The sequence below is a fragment of the Rhinolophus sinicus genome, chromosome 14, assembly GCF_057876585.1.
Source record: "Rhinolophus sinicus isolate RSI-liver-muscle chromosome 14, RSI-T2T, whole genome shotgun sequence".
Classification (NCBI taxonomy): domain Eukaryota; kingdom Metazoa; phylum Chordata; class Mammalia; order Chiroptera; family Rhinolophidae; genus Rhinolophus; species Rhinolophus sinicus.
Window position 1 is genome coordinate 180275600 of NC_142514.1, and position 15404 is coordinate 180291003.

At 45.8% G+C, this 15404-nt stretch overlaps 1 long non-coding RNA gene across 1 annotated transcript; it reads right to left on the bottom strand.

Annotated features, from left to right (window-relative positions):
* Positions 1-746: 746 nt before the first annotated feature.
* Positions 747-3703, bottom strand: LOC148755977 (uncharacterized). Its single transcript, XR_016018493.1, has 3 exons — positions 3571-3703; positions 3017-3204; positions 747-949 (listed from the first exon to the last, which is right to left on the bottom strand). It is a non-coding gene; the product is annotated as an uncharacterized LOC148755977 (long non-coding RNA).
* Between the last annotated feature and the right edge of the window lie 11701 nt (positions 3704-15404).

A 15404-nucleotide genomic window follows, 5' to 3' on the forward strand; every position in this document is an offset into this window, starting at 1 on the left:
GGCACCCAGAAGGACTTGTGTGCCGCTAAGGGTCAAGATTGTATGAGGATTATGATAAAGGAAGGAAACCATAATCATGGAATCTTACCTAACAGCGCACGAGGGATAGAGAAGTGATAGATCTGAGGGTGTGAAAGGGATGAAGCAGGTGTGTATGGGTCCTGTTCATTGATTAGCACAAAATGACCACACTCATGGGAACACAGACAAACAAGTGTTTTTCCTGAGATTTGGGGTTATGGCGCAGAGGAGTATACTAAGTAACTTTGTAATGAAAGATTTTAACAATCCAGTTGAGGATATAGATCCAATCTTAGGATGCAGACAGGATTCATCCCTGCCCTGCCTGAGCCCCCTTTCTCGCTGGCTGTTCCCCTCCCTGCACACTCGGGCCAGGGACACAGAGAGCCCGGCCATGGTGAGCAGGGCTCAGCATGGACACAAGGACTGAAGGACATTTGGGAACTTGAGATTGTCGCAGCCACCAGGACCTTGGGCCTGAGCAAGGCAGAGATCGTCCCGGAGATGGGAGTAAGAGGGGAGGAAAATCACTTTCCAGAGAAGGGTCGATGTTGGGCTACAGGTGGTGAGGAACAGCGTGCTGCTCAGAGTCTGCAGTCCTGCACCGTGAGCTCTTCATGAATAATGTGTGAGTGTGTGTGCCTGTGTGCGAGCACACGTGTGTGTGGTGTGAGTCTCTCTAAAGCCTCCATTTTCATCAGATCACAAGAAAAGAACTTTAGGTTTGCAGATACTTTATTGAAATGAAAATGTATTTGAGGTTTCAACAATTGTCTTGCCGTTTGCAGATCAAAAGACAAAAAAAAGAAACATAAGTTGTGGTTTCTACCAATAGACACTCCGTTATGATCATTCTCTGTAGTCGTCTGAGCCGAAGGTTTATGGAAATTTAATAGTCAGCACACCAGCCACTGCTATATATTGTGTCCTGGAAAACAAAACAGAGATATCACCTCCATTCCAATTCCTCATAAGAGGAAACTCTGGAAAACCAAACATTTCTTCTCATTGTTTTCTTGCATTTGTCTACACACATCTGACATTCAAGAAAGATAGCGCTGGAAGTAAAATCAGGATTATCTCATCATTTATTCTATTGTTCAGGAGACATTAATTGATAGCTAAGAGGACTGCTATTTCCAGGTCTCTCCAACCGCAGCCCCAGGGGACACTTTAATAATTTTACCTGCACGTTTCCTGTTCTTTGAAATAATGTATCTAACAAAATTATGCAGTGTTACCAGTTTTCAATATGTCAGCTCAAATATGATGACATATGAAGTTTTAGAGCTCCTGTATGACCTTACATGTTAGAAATACAGAACACAGTCTGATACCTCCATCGTATCCTTTGTGGGCCACAAAATATCGGAGATGTGCACTCCGACTGATTTGTGTAATCTAGGTATTGTTTTAAAATTTTTATTAGGGAATATGGGGAACAGTGTGTTCCTTCAGGGCCTATTAGCTCCAAGTCATATCCTTTAATCTATTTGTGGAGGGTGCAGCTCAGCTCCAAGTCTAGTTGCCATTTTCAATCTTTAGTTGCAGGGGGCGCAGCCCACCATCCCATCTGTGAATTGAACTGGCAACCTTGTTGTTGAGAGCTCGCGCTCTCACCAACTGAACTATCCGGCAGCCCCTAATCTAGGTTTTTATGGAAATTATTCCTATACAGCAGTCGTTCCATTTTTTAAAAAATGCAATTATTTTAAAAACACATAGTGGTTGCCAGAGGGTAAGGGGGGCGGGGGGTGGGGGATGGGAGATGAGGGTAAGGGGGATCGAATATATGGTGATGGAAGGAGAACTGACTCTGGGTGATGAACACACAATGGGATTTATAGATGATGTAATACAGAATTGTACACCTGAAATCTATGTAATTTTACTAACAATTGTCACCCCAATAAATTTAATTTAAAAAAACACAAAAAAAAACAACACATGACATAAATAATACCATTTTCACCACTTTCAATATACAGTTCAGTAGTGTTAAGAATATCCCCTTTGCAGAGCAACCAGACCACAGGGCGTTTGCATCTGGCTAAAGTGCAATCCACACCCGTTAAACACTCCTAATTTCCTCACCACCCAGCCCTGGAATCCATTACTCTGCCTTCTGTTTCCAAGTCATCGGCTATTCTAGAAAACTGATAGAAGTGGAGTCATGCTCTATGTGTATTTTGTGACTGGCTTTTTTTTTTTTTTTTATCATGTCTTCAAGGTTGTTTCCTGTTGCTCCCTGTTTCAGAATCTTCTTAGTGACGTACACTTATATGTTTGTGCTTTGGCAATACTTCTAAATTGTCTACCCTGGGGTGTGTTAATTGTTACATTAGGATACAGAAAATCTCTACATAAAAACGAATCCAATCTATTATGATTAGAAAGATTATCTCATTGTTAAACTACTGATTTTGTTTTAAACAATTCCCTCACCGTGGTGGGTTCATGCCCACGATCTGCACGTGTCATTCATGGGCCTTTAATTAATGGCCAGGGATTCAGTCTTTTATACTAACAAATGTCGATTGCTTGAAAGGGCACTTTAGATTGTGTGGATAAGATGTGTGGAATAATCCTTAAAACGAATTCTCTGGACTCTATTATAAAGTTTAAAATGTTTGACTATTTGATCTACAAACAAGAAAAATTTGTTATTCAGATCACTTGTACAAGTGAAGGAAGGTCTTCTTAAGAATCAGATATTTTCTAAGCTGACTATTCGGGGAGTTTTTGCCCAAGCTTTTTTCCCCTCTAGGTGCTTTTCATTTATCACTCACTAAAGATTCCACAAAATAAAGAGACAGAGCAGCACTGAACCTTGGATGGCTTTCTTGGTGTGACAGTGTTATTCACACTCACCAACAATGAAAGTCGGGGAAATAAAGCATGGTCGACACTTGCTTTGGCATAATTAGTGACAAACGTAGAGCCTGCTGGCCCTGTCCAGTGGGTTCAAAACACTTAAAGAAGAAATCGAAATTACCACAATCACTTTTAGGTTGTCCACAGTTTTACCATCCTGGCTAAGAAAATATTGCTTCATTTCCTTTAGGGCATTTTCAGTGGGTTCATCATCTATCAACTCTTAATAATTCTTGAGGTATTGATCAACGCCCACGTCAGGAGAGATTGTATCATCTATCAGTTCCTCAAGGAGCGGGCAGCCAGAACCTGGGAAGAAAGCATGCAAAAGTGGGCTCACTTACAGAGGTATGAATTCCTTTATGGGCACAGCTAGGGTGTTTGTCATCTTACATCCCAGGAGAGACGCACATTCAGAAAGATTATGGTCAACGGTCTTGAGTTCTCACATCTAGGAGAGTAAACTCAGGATCTGGGATTTCCTTCAAGCCCTGAAACATCTGCCTCCTTGCACCCCCTTCCTGGCTTCCACAGCCCAGAGAAGCCAAACACATGAAAACGAGGACCCTGGAGAAATGAGAGGCTGTGTGCTGGGCTGTGGGGAACAGGAGGTCGTCCACAGGGGCCCTGACAACACCGTGCAAAGCGAAGCCCGCCCTCCGTGTCAGTGCTCACCTGCAAAGCAGGTGATGGGGAGGGCGATCAGCATGAGGACGGTCAGCAGCTTCATGGTGCAGCAGTGGCTGTGGGCTGGTGAATGCGGTGTGGCAGCGAGGAAGGGACTCACTTTGGAGCTGAGGGCCCTGAGCTCCTCCTTTTATGCTCCTGGTGGCCACGTAACCCCTCCCCCCAGAGAGGGGAGGAGTCACAGGATGAACCTGGTGCTGGGCCAGGAAACCACAGCGAGAAACACCCAGAACCCAGCCAGGCTGTGATCTGTTTGTAAAATCCAGGAGACACAGCTTTTAGAACCCAGAACGACTTTGGAACAGAAATACTGGCACATGACAGTAGTTTCAATTAATGTAGACGTGCTTGTTCAAAAAAAGAAAAGCTAATTACAATATTGTGAGCCGTTTTGTTTCATTATTAGGGTGGTTCACTGTGTCCCCATCCTCCTCCTCCTCCTCCTTTTTTTCCTTCCCTTCCTCCTCCTCGTGTTGCTTCTCTTTTCCTTCTCCATCTTCTAGGTACAAAATGGTTCATACCCTGTGTGTCTGTTCCTCCTGCTTCAGGCAACACCTGGGCTGGGTGCAATACCTCATTCCGCCTTGGGAGGCAGACTTCCCTCACCCACAGAGTGGAGTGGGAAAATATTAAAGTCTCGCCTACTTTGAAGATTGTTTTGCAAAGAATATCTCACTTATTTAAGTCAATTTCATGAATTTGATTATATATTTAGAATTAAATTTCGTCCAGCTTTTGTTAGCTTTTTCGTGTATCTTACCTCTCTCTCACTGGGAGACAACGAACACACATACAGTTGACTGTGAGATCCAGGGAAAGTGATGGTGTAAAGAACAACAAACAACCTGTAGTGCAGCTGTCCTGTACAGTGGCCCAGGCAGCATCGGAGCAGGGACGTTTAAGCTTGGATGTGAAATCCCAGGGAACATCTGGGGAAGAGTGTTCTAGGTCAAGGGAACAGCAAGTACAGGGGCCCTGAGCGCACATGGCACTTGGCAAGGGAAGGGAAATGTGCAAAGTGTGCCTCTTGGTGTCAAGAGAGGGACAGGACAGCCTCACACGATAGAAAAGCCGCATACATTTGAGCAGGACAACATGAAGGTAACAGGAACAAGAGAAACAAAGTTGGGTTATGTTCAAGAAAAAAGAAATGGCTGAGAGAGCCTGAGAGATGAGTCAATGATTAAATCCCTGTGAATACATTATTCTCTGTATGGATTATTTGGGACTCACTTTTTTAGTAATTCAGGTGGAGCGTCAGTTGCCAAGCAAACTAATGAATTAGGAAGAAGCTAGAAATAGAAAAGAAGATCATGTTCTTATGGGTGTACCCTCGCCCAGCTGACCATTGCTGGGCACTTCATTCCAAAGGCAAGTGAAGGACATTAGTAATGAAATGGGAGACTGTCTCCTTGAATGGGATTTCATAAGGAATTTTCCTGGTGACTCAGTCATTACGGACCAGCCCTGTCACCTGCTGATACACTGAGCCCTTCACAGCTTCTTACTCAGGAAACAAAACTCCACCTCATGTCCCACAGTAAAGTGTGTGACTCTACCTCCATGTTTTCTGCAAAGCACATGAGGACCATTTTCAGGTGAATCAAGTACAATCACTGCTCACAAAAGCTCATGTATATTAGCATCGGTTGAAAATGCAGATGGAAAAAACCAAAAGGTGAGAATGCCTGTATTGTTGGCCTGATTTTTTCCTCCTCCCAGAAGGCTCTTTGACTCAGGTCCCCAAATTCGGATACTAGAGCAGTGTAGTAGCCTTCGGTGTCAGTGTGTGTGACATTTATTGATCACCTTCTGTGACAAACCAGACACAGTAGATTTGGGGTGGAGGTGAATTATTGACAGATTTTACCGTGAACACCCTTGTCTCAGGTAGAGATAAATGTGAGGTAGGAGAGAATTACATTTGGCTTCTTAAGGCTCATACTAGACCTGAGGTGAACTCACACTAACATTTGCTCATTTGAGGCCTTGCCTTCCTTAATAAAAGTGGTAACACTCAGTGAGACCCATTTTTTCTCAGCGTTTCATGCATTGAAACAAAGCCTATAAAAGACTTCTGCAAATTAGATGATCCTTGAGTTTCTGTTAATTGTAAGTGAGTCGTATACATCAGCCCCACGGTATTTGAGAACGAGATACCCTACATTTCTTCTGTTTCACTCATTCTGTAAAACTGGTTCTACCCTGCGCTCCTGGGTGTTGGCACATTAACCTCATGCATGTGCTTTGGACGTGAACCTCTTCTTCCTTAAGATCAGGCCAAAGCCCACAAATTGGGCGGGGAGGTGCTTTCCCCGGCCAGAGACTTCAGGAAAGGCCGAGGTCTTGGGGACATCTTGATGTCCATCGTTCACGGTATCCAGGCCATTCCAAGCACAGGCGTCTCCCATGCCTGGGGCCACACTGGTGTGGAGATTTCACCGCTGTGTCCCTTTGCACAATGGGAATCGCCCTGTGGAGGTCGTGAGGCCTGAATGAGTTACACTGAGGAATCCTCAGAACAGGGCTGGGCACAGAGTAGGTGCTCCGAACATGTCAGCTCCAGCCAGTCATTTATAACCTGAGAAAGGTGTTCTGATAAACCTTGAAGGACTTCTGGGACCATTACAGACCACTGAAAACTCTGCTTTTACTTCACACTCCCTAAAAGGCCTGGAGATACCATGTTCAGACATGAAGCAGAAGGCCTAAGTTAGGAAACAAAGCACTTTTTTGACCTTGACCTGCACAACTGCCCTGTGTGAACTCCAGGTTGATTTCTGTGCAGGCCACACAGTTTTCAGCTCAAGGCATTTGCTCCCTGAGAAGCCCCTGCTCCACTGTCCTTGCCTCAGTCCCCTTGGTTTGACCTCCTTATGCATTCCTGACACCACATCAAAGACAGCCCGCTTCTTACGTCCTTTCCTGGCCCTGAATCTCTGGGGATCTCCTTCCCAAGACTGCATGGCTCTCCGTGAGCACGTCTCTCCTGGGAACCAGACCCAGGCCCCTGGCTCTTTCCCCGTGTTGTGGTTCTGGAGGGCGTGACCTGTGCCCTCTGGTCTTTGTGTGACAAGTGATAGAAGGTGCTTAACTAATGATTGTGTAACTGCTCATCAGGACAGATTGTGAGTTATTACATGTTTTATTCTTGGGCCTATTCAGACAGAGAATGTCATTTGAAATTCAATGTCTAATGAAGGCAAGGCTCAAACACAACATGAAGCCTAACCCAGGCCTCAGCGTCACATCCTGGTGGTGACACCACGTTCTTTATGTTCCTGGAGAGGACTTCAGAGTCACCACAAGGAGGGCGCAGGTGACGACACGAGGAATTTGGTGCCCTATCATCTAGGGATAGGGCCACTTCAGTCCTTCTGTTCCCAAAATGTAAACACTAGCTCAATCCAGTCTAACCCGGATCCATCTAATGACTTGGGACAGGGAACCAGATTTGGAAGCCGAGCCTGGATCAGGAGTCACCTCCAACTAATTCTTTTTGGCTTCTTCACCAAAACCCTGAACTTTACACCACTTAACATTTCCACAAAATGTGTGGTTGAATATCTGATCTCAATATACGTGTGAGAACTCACATGGTTAATTAGGTATCTACTGAATTACTAAGTTCCTCACCTCTTCCTGCCCACATTTTCCAGCTAACCGTTCAGAATATGAACCTCTGGACCCCAGGACCATTGCAAGGGGAATATGGAGAAACTGATATAAATGATTTCACTGCTAGAACCATGATTTTCACCTGCAGCTCCTTCCTGCAGGTTCTTTCTGAAAGGAAAATCTTTTTTTTTTTTTTTTTTGGTCAATGTCCAAAAGTTCACAAAAATGTGTTGTGATATAAGAATGAGTGGGCTATTGAATTTCCTGTTCTTCACTTCGGGGAATGTTGTAGTTGATTTTCTTTGGTGACTTTCTTCCCACCACAGTGTCTCTCCGTCTAGAAGCCTGTTAGATGGACGTCCTACATGGAAGCTTTGCGGACTTTTGTTTCTCACATATTTGTGTTCTTTCTCCTCCCACTACGAATAAATCACTTTGGTTACACATATTACTTGTCTTCCAACTCCCTTATTATCTTTTCCAGCTGTCGTATTGCTAATTTTTCCAGAGCTGCTTGTACTTTGAATGTTTATTAACCGTAAAGAGAGTAACAGATCTTAGTAACCTGAGCTTTCTGAAGATCCAGGAAAGTGTCCCACGAGCGAACGACACTGGCCCAGGAATCTAGACCAGTCTCAAAAGAATATGAGTCTATTTAGAACTTTCTTGTCCCTTTATCTCTTCCCTTTTAAGCCCTAAATCTGTCAGAAAATATGGTTATCAGGTGGGATAGAAAAAGGGAAGTAAGGAGAGTGGAGAAGGAGAGGTCTTAATTGTCAACCATTGTGAAGTTTTCATTCTTATCCAGACCAGGATATGCTAATCTCTAAAGGGAGACATTGAACTTCATACCATAGGAATGGAGAGCCATTGAGAGTCGGCTTTAAGTAAGCTTATGACAATCCGAGCTTTGAATCACATCACTGTATATGAATACAGTTCTGTATGCAGTCAGCTAGATTTGAACCACGGGGATAAATAAAGATAATTCAAATGAGCAAATCTTCAAAACTTTTATCTCCAGTGAGCTTTTTCTCAGAAAGTGGCAGAGGATATGCTCCACCCAAAAAAAATTGTCATTCAGAGTAAGATTGATGCAGGGAGACGGTATCTGAGGAGCAGAGCCTGCAGAGACAGCAATTATGCCTGTGCAGGGAAAGCATTAGATGCCTTAGGTAATGTCAAGAGACCCTGCAGAAGTCAATCCTTTGTACTTGGTTAACTCAGTTTGTGAGCCTGATCCAGAGTTTCTAAAAAATTACTGATATTTTCAACAAAGGAAACCCAGGCCTACAATAGAACAGAGAGCTGCTCCAGACATAATTTGACTGTCAGCTGTCAACACTCTGGGAGAGTGTGTCCAGGGAAGACGGAAACACAGGCCCTTCTGTCACCTACAGCTAACTTCCTGCTGCCTCTCAGAGAGCTACAGACTGTGCAGTCTTTCAGTGTGCTTTTGGTAAAATATACACAACATAAATTCACCATTTCAAGTGTACAATTTAAGTGTACAATTATTTGTGTAGTAATTATTTAAGTGTACAATTACTTACATTGAGTGCATTCTCAATGTTTTACTACTGCCCATTTCCAGAAATCATCCCAAACGAAGACTCTAGCCATTAAACAATCACTGTCTAACCTCTCCTCCAGCGCCAGTCTTTGGAGTCTTGCATATCTCACCCCCGACTCTGTGAGCATCTCATGTAGGAAAATGTCCTGTATGAGATCCTAAGTTTATTAGTTTTATAACAGTGAAACGAATGAATGACCTTCAATTGCCAGGCTTGAAGGGCTATAGAAGTAGCCAGGAACAGGTCTCCATGTGACCACCTTGGTGATGCTGGCAGTTGTCTGACTGTCGTGAACAGTCTTGTTCCTCCTTCCACTTCAGTGGTGGCCTCCACAGTTGCTGGGTGTCTGCACCCTTAGGAGGCAGAGGTGAGGAAATGGGGACTGTATAGGTTCTATCCACTGAGATACCCGTATATTTGTCCTGGAGTGAGGCCTGGGAAACACTTGCTTTGAAATCGGCCCTGTTGATTGTAACAAAGAGCCAGGGTTGAGGAGCATTGGGTGGGACATTCTTCATCCCACATGCAATGATGGGAACAGTCTTTCCATTTCTGAGGACTAATAAGGACAGAAGGAAACAGAACCTGTATCCTGCAGGATAATTTCCACCCCATTGGAGTGCTCAATACATGTAAACTCTTAAGTATCTTAGAAATAATAATAATAACTGATAAATTTTTTTATGTTATTACTTTTTTCAATACGTTCTCAAACAATACTGTGAAATGAACATTAAATCACAGAAAGATAAAGTGACAACAGAGTGATGACTGCCTGTCTATGTATGTAGGTCAGTGTATGTGTCTGGGTGTGTCTGTGTGTGTAAAAGTGTGTATCTGTTTGTGTGCCAGTGGGTATAAATATATGTCTGTGTATAAAGGTTTATTTTACGGTATGAGAGTCAGGGAGGGCTTCACAGAGGACGAGACGTGAAAGGGACCCCACAGATGAGGTTGTCAGCTGTCCTGTGCAGGGAAGGTTACAGAGGCAAAGGGAGAACCACGTGTCCTGATGCACTGGTGTGACCCACATAACACATGGGTGAGTGGCACACAGACAACTATGGCTGAGCACAGAATCCTGGTGAGCAGGGAGAAGAGGTCGGAGGGATGCCAGGGACGGGTCATGCCAGGCCTTGTGTGCGACACCAATGGTGGGCCTGGTCCTCCCAGCGATTCCAGTCTGGGTCTCAGGGGGTTGCAGGAGCTCCGTGTGTGCACCATGCATAGTATGCAAACTGAACGTGCAATGTGTTTCAGAAAATAGGGACCAATTCCAGTGCACATGTTTCCTGATGTGATTAAGAATACACATCTGTTGTAAAAGAATTGGAGACACCGATAATAGTAGATAACTGTTGTCTTCTATTCTCTCAATCACAGTGTGAATAAATATCCCTATTATAATTGGAGAATGGGCTTCGGACTCAGAATAAGTCCTCGTGCTTGACACATTCAGAAACACATGACGTCTAGTATTTCAGGGTCACAGGCATAAGATCGGACTCACATTTGTTTTATGAGGGTCACCATGATGTCCATGAGTAGGGGGTGCTGCGGGAAGGGTATGAAGACCCCAGGAGACCCCTTGGGAGACTTTAGCACCCGCCAGGCAGGGCTAGGAATGGGCCGTGATGATGGCTGTGTGGGGGGAAAGGACAGGAGCCGAGTGGGGCTCTGGAAGTGGATGGGGCAGCACCTAGATGACTCTTAGATGTCAGGGGGAGATGCATTGCAAGAGGTTTATAATAGTCCCCCGAAAGATATCCACATCTGACACCTGGAACTTGTGATTTTTCCTCCAGAGCAGAGAAAGGCTTTGTAGAGGTGATAAAGTTACAGATTTGAGTCAGGACAATAATCCTGAATGTTCTGGTGTCCTCCAAATGCCATCTCATATATTTTACACGAAGAGGGCACGGGAAGATTTGCACACACAGAAAGGGGAATGCAAAGTCACATGGGGCACTGATTATAGTGATGTGGGCACAAGACAAGGCATGTCACCAGCCTCCCAAACTGGAAGTGCCATGAACAGATTTTCATCCTGAGTTTCCAGAGCCAGCGCTGCCCTCCTGACACTGTGTGTTCGACGGACTCCTACGGATTTTAGCCTTTTGTCCTCCCCACTTTGAGAAAATAAGGTCAGTCACCTAGTGTGGGACGGTGTGTTACAGCCAACCCTTAAAACGAGTCCGGGGGCCTGTGATGTATCCAAGTTTTCTGAGTCGCCTCCATTAGCCTGAATGGGGGCCGTGGTGGAGGCATCAGCAGGGGGTAGACACTGTGTGGATTTCACAGTTCCCTCGGAAATAAGTGCGGATTGCTTGAGTGGCATTGTCCAGACGGCAGATGGAAGTTTGTTTGTGCATCTTTAGGGACATGAGGGGTGAAGCAGTGGCCGCGCGGTGCAGGCCGTGAAGAGCAATGTGAGTGTGCAGAGTGACATGAGCTCGCTGGAGGCTGAACCCTGAATTCACTGCAAACTGAGAAGGGACAGAAAACAAGTGACACGGGACCATACTAGGACTGAAGCACAGTGAAGGGGTGAGGACCAGGCAGGTTGTTTGTGGTTATGATGAGGATGGAATAGCAGTGACGCTGCTGGCTGGGAACCACGTGACCGGCCAGACAGTGAGGCTGCGGGTATCCCTCAGGTCAGGCCCAGGAGCAGGAACCTTGTGGTTGCTTTCTACCCCTAACAGTCCTTTTCACTCATGGCCCTGCGACTGGGAAATCTGTAAAGTAATGCAGGATGGTCCTGAGCAAATATTGCCTCTTGTGGTCCCTGTACTCAGGCCTCCAAGGGAACCTGGACGCTGGGTCCTGAAATGTACTAGTGACACACCCAACGGCCACTTCATGATGAACCCACCCCATCCAGACCAGAGACTATTGGATGATAGAGAGACACGCAGAGACGTGCAGGGCGAGTGATTTATTGAAGCAAAATGTTGAAACCTTTACATTTTCTGGGAAGATCAGGTCACATGGAATGTCAGAGGTCCTTGTGTGTAAGATTCTTTTCAATCTAGGAGTCACATGTGGACCATATCTTTCTCTGAAACAGGAGAAGAGAGAACGAGTAGGTCAGTCATGCTGCTCCCGGACATGACACGTTAACACAGGCTGTTGCTCAAAACCAGGATGTGGAAGAAATATTTCAACCAGCAAAGGCATTGGAGGGCCCCAGGCAGGACAGCAGTGCGAGCGGTGAACTCAGACGACATGGTCCACTTACAACAAACCATGCGGGTCAGGAAAGAGCCATGTCCACAGCGTGGCAAAGGGACCCCGAGGGACCCAAGAGTGGGACTCAGGATTCTAATGGACGGAGGAACAGGGTGAAGAGCAGCCCAGGATTTGCTTTCTCTGAGCCTGAGGTCCCAGGACTGTGCTTTTTCACTCCGAGGTGGACATGGGGTTGAGAGACCCGGACAGGGGTGGGAGGGGCCTGGGAAGTTCAGCTTTCAGATTTCCAGCCTGGAGGTGTCTCAATTCAACAGGAGGGCACATGTGCTTCTCCACTCTGAGGACCCAGCTATCATGGAAATGTGCATAAACCTGACTTAATTTCAGCAACATTGGGCTGAGACACCTTTAAACATCTGATTTCTTCATAAAGACATGATTTAAGTGTTTCGGTTTCATATGAGGCTGCAGGAGCCATCACAGGGGGTGGCTCTATTCACGGGCAGTGATACGTGACGGGTGGGAAAGTGGGCAAAGGTACGAGGGGTGGGCCTTGGCTCTGCAGAAACTCAGAGACCCCAGCCGGTGACCCTCCATCAGGACAGAGGCGGGGGCTACTTCCCTCCCTCCCGCTGTCTCCCCTTCAACACTCCCAACATTCCCCATGAGATTCCCCAGTGCCTGGGTCCTGGGTGAGGGGAGCTCAGACCCCGACAGCTCCTGGGCAGCGAGGCAGGCAGCTCTGGGCGTCCAACATGGCTCCGTGGGCCCCTGGTTGTCCTGCCCCTGAGGACACTGAGGGGAACCTGGTGCCCAGGGAGGTGACCTGAAAAGAGGGATATGGCCAAACTCTCTATGCAGCTCAAGCACAGCTCAGCAGGTGTCATGGTCTCATCCACCCTGAGGCCAGGGATCAGCCTCTCACACGTGAGCAGGGGGCACGGGCCTCTGCCTCCTGTGCCCTCACAGAGCAGATGCCAACCCTCCTCCGGGCTGTGCACTGAGCAGAAGCCTCTGTGCAGAAAGAAAAGTATTTACCATAAAACTTAGAAATTTCTCTCGGTGAAAATAGGATATGTCGTTATTGAATCCTTCCTTTACTCTCACCACATCCCGAGCAGCTTCTGGAGGTGGATTAAAAAACTGAAGAAGACCCTCGTAGGTGGGTACAGAATCCAAAAAGTAGCTTCTCGATATACTAGCAAGGGATGGACACACTTGTGCATTGGCTGCAACATAAGAAAAAGAAATATAAGTGATATAAAGAAAGTCCCTTTTCCTCTCTGATGTTAGACCTGGAGAGAAACCCCAGCGGTTTTATGAGCTCATCACAGAATTGTGCCAATGACCATGCAAACCCTAGAAGTCTGACTACCTCAAGGTCACAGAGCAAGGGAGTCCTGGAAAACAGTTTGAGGGATCCCTAGTTCAGTTTTTATTCTTTCTAAAAGACACTAACTGTTCTCCACATCTCTCCTGCTGTGCTGAAATTCACCTTCCCTAGATTTCAAAAACGAAGGTTTGCCTTTCCGTAGAATGACACCTTCTTTGTTCTTGGATATTGAGGAAGAGGAGATTGTAGTAATCAATCTTTCAAGTGAATGGTAGAGTCAGATCTCACCAGAGATCATAGAAGGGGGAATAAATCTGGAGAGATGTCAGTAAACCTGCTAAGTATTGGAAAATGCTCTTTGGAAACTAAATTATGCAATAGAATTATGTCATTGGATGCCGACACAGCTACAAAGTTAAAAAATATGAGTTTAAGTTTAGCACATCTGAAGCTTACACACAAAAGTATGATTGGCTCTTTTATTGTGCACTGATGTACAGAATTCCTTAGAGAGGGTGGGAGGTGGGAACTCAGAGTTATTTTTGACCCCAAGGCAATTGTGCTGAGACCTGAAGTAACCCCTTCTCCTGGTCTGGATTCTCCATCCCCTCAGGCTTTGCAGTCACCTGCAGCCTGGAAAGTGCCCTTCCAGGCTCTCATCTGACCCTAATCAGCCACATGGGGAGGACGAGGAGGCTCTGAGAGTCAGATGAAAGAGAAAGACTCCAAAAGACTTGGGTCAGGATCGAGGGCAAGGAGACACACAAAAGTGGTGTTGGATGAACGGCTAGAGTTAGTTCAGAGCGATGGCAATGGAGCCCTAGCGATTGCTCTGGTTCTGCTCCCGTTGTGCTCGTGCTCTCAGAGGACGAGCAGGGATTGCGGGTAGAGTGCTGCTTATTGGCAGAGCCCATTGAGATTTATTATTCAGAATCGGAGAATGCTGGTTCTTCTTGAACCGAACTAAAACCCTCCAGCTGTAACATTTTGTGTGTCTGCAGCTATGAATCACCAGCTGTGGGCTGACCTGGCACCGTAAAGACCCCGGGCAGGAGAACGTCTGATGACTACTGGATAACGACTGGGTACTGACACCTAGAGCTGGTCTCTGGACCTACTTAACATTACTCTACTGTCATAGCTGGTCTTGGTGGTGGCTGTGAAACCCAGTAAGAGGAGACCTGGAGACTAAGCATTGTGTTCAAGGTCCCAACGCTGCCAAGTGGCAGAACAGTGATTCACATCCCAATTTTTTTTTTTTTTTTTTTTTTTTTTCACATCCCAATTTAATTCTGTCCTGTGGCTTCTGAGAACATGATCACAGACACGGAGTGAGGCTTCAGATGGAAAACTCTCACATGTGCATGCAACTCTATTTTTAAAATGAAAGTTCCAGAGTATTGGGAATTGAGTATATGAACCCTGAGCTTTGGGGGACTGGGTCACAAGAGGTGGAAAAGGTTTGAATTGGGATCTGTTCACCCCCTTCCCCAAATAAGTCATGTAGTTCAGAGCAGGTAACTAACCAGGGCAGATGCCAGTCAGGTTAGCAATGATACTCACCCTCGTAGCAGCAAAAGGCCAGAGTGACCAGCAGGACAGGGAAGAACAGCCTCATGGTTTCTTTTGCTTTGAGTTTTCAGCTTTCGCAAAAGATGAGCAACTTGGAGCTGGACTCAGGAGCCTGGGAGCCCAGGGCTATTTGTACCTAGTGAGCCTCCCTGGTCCTGCCCACAGAAGACGTGGCAGGTCACAAGGCCTGGTGTCCAGCCCTCCCTTCTTCCTAAAGGCTGATACCATCCATCCGTGTCACATACCCCTGTGACAGGTCAAAGCTAGGCTTTCCTGCCATCATGCATTTTCCTTTATAGCAAAAGCTGAGTTTGTAATTTTACAAATGAATAATCAGTGAATTGATCATGGTCCCTATGAAATTTAGCTCTTTAATGGCAGGGCAGTGTCAGGTGAGGCTCATTTTACTTACCATCGTGATTGGCACAGAGAAAGGATCATCAAATATTTGCAGAATCAATGAATGAATACAGATAAACAAAGCACTAAATCTGGTTATGGTGAAAGAAATCGGTGGTTTCATGTCCCAACAG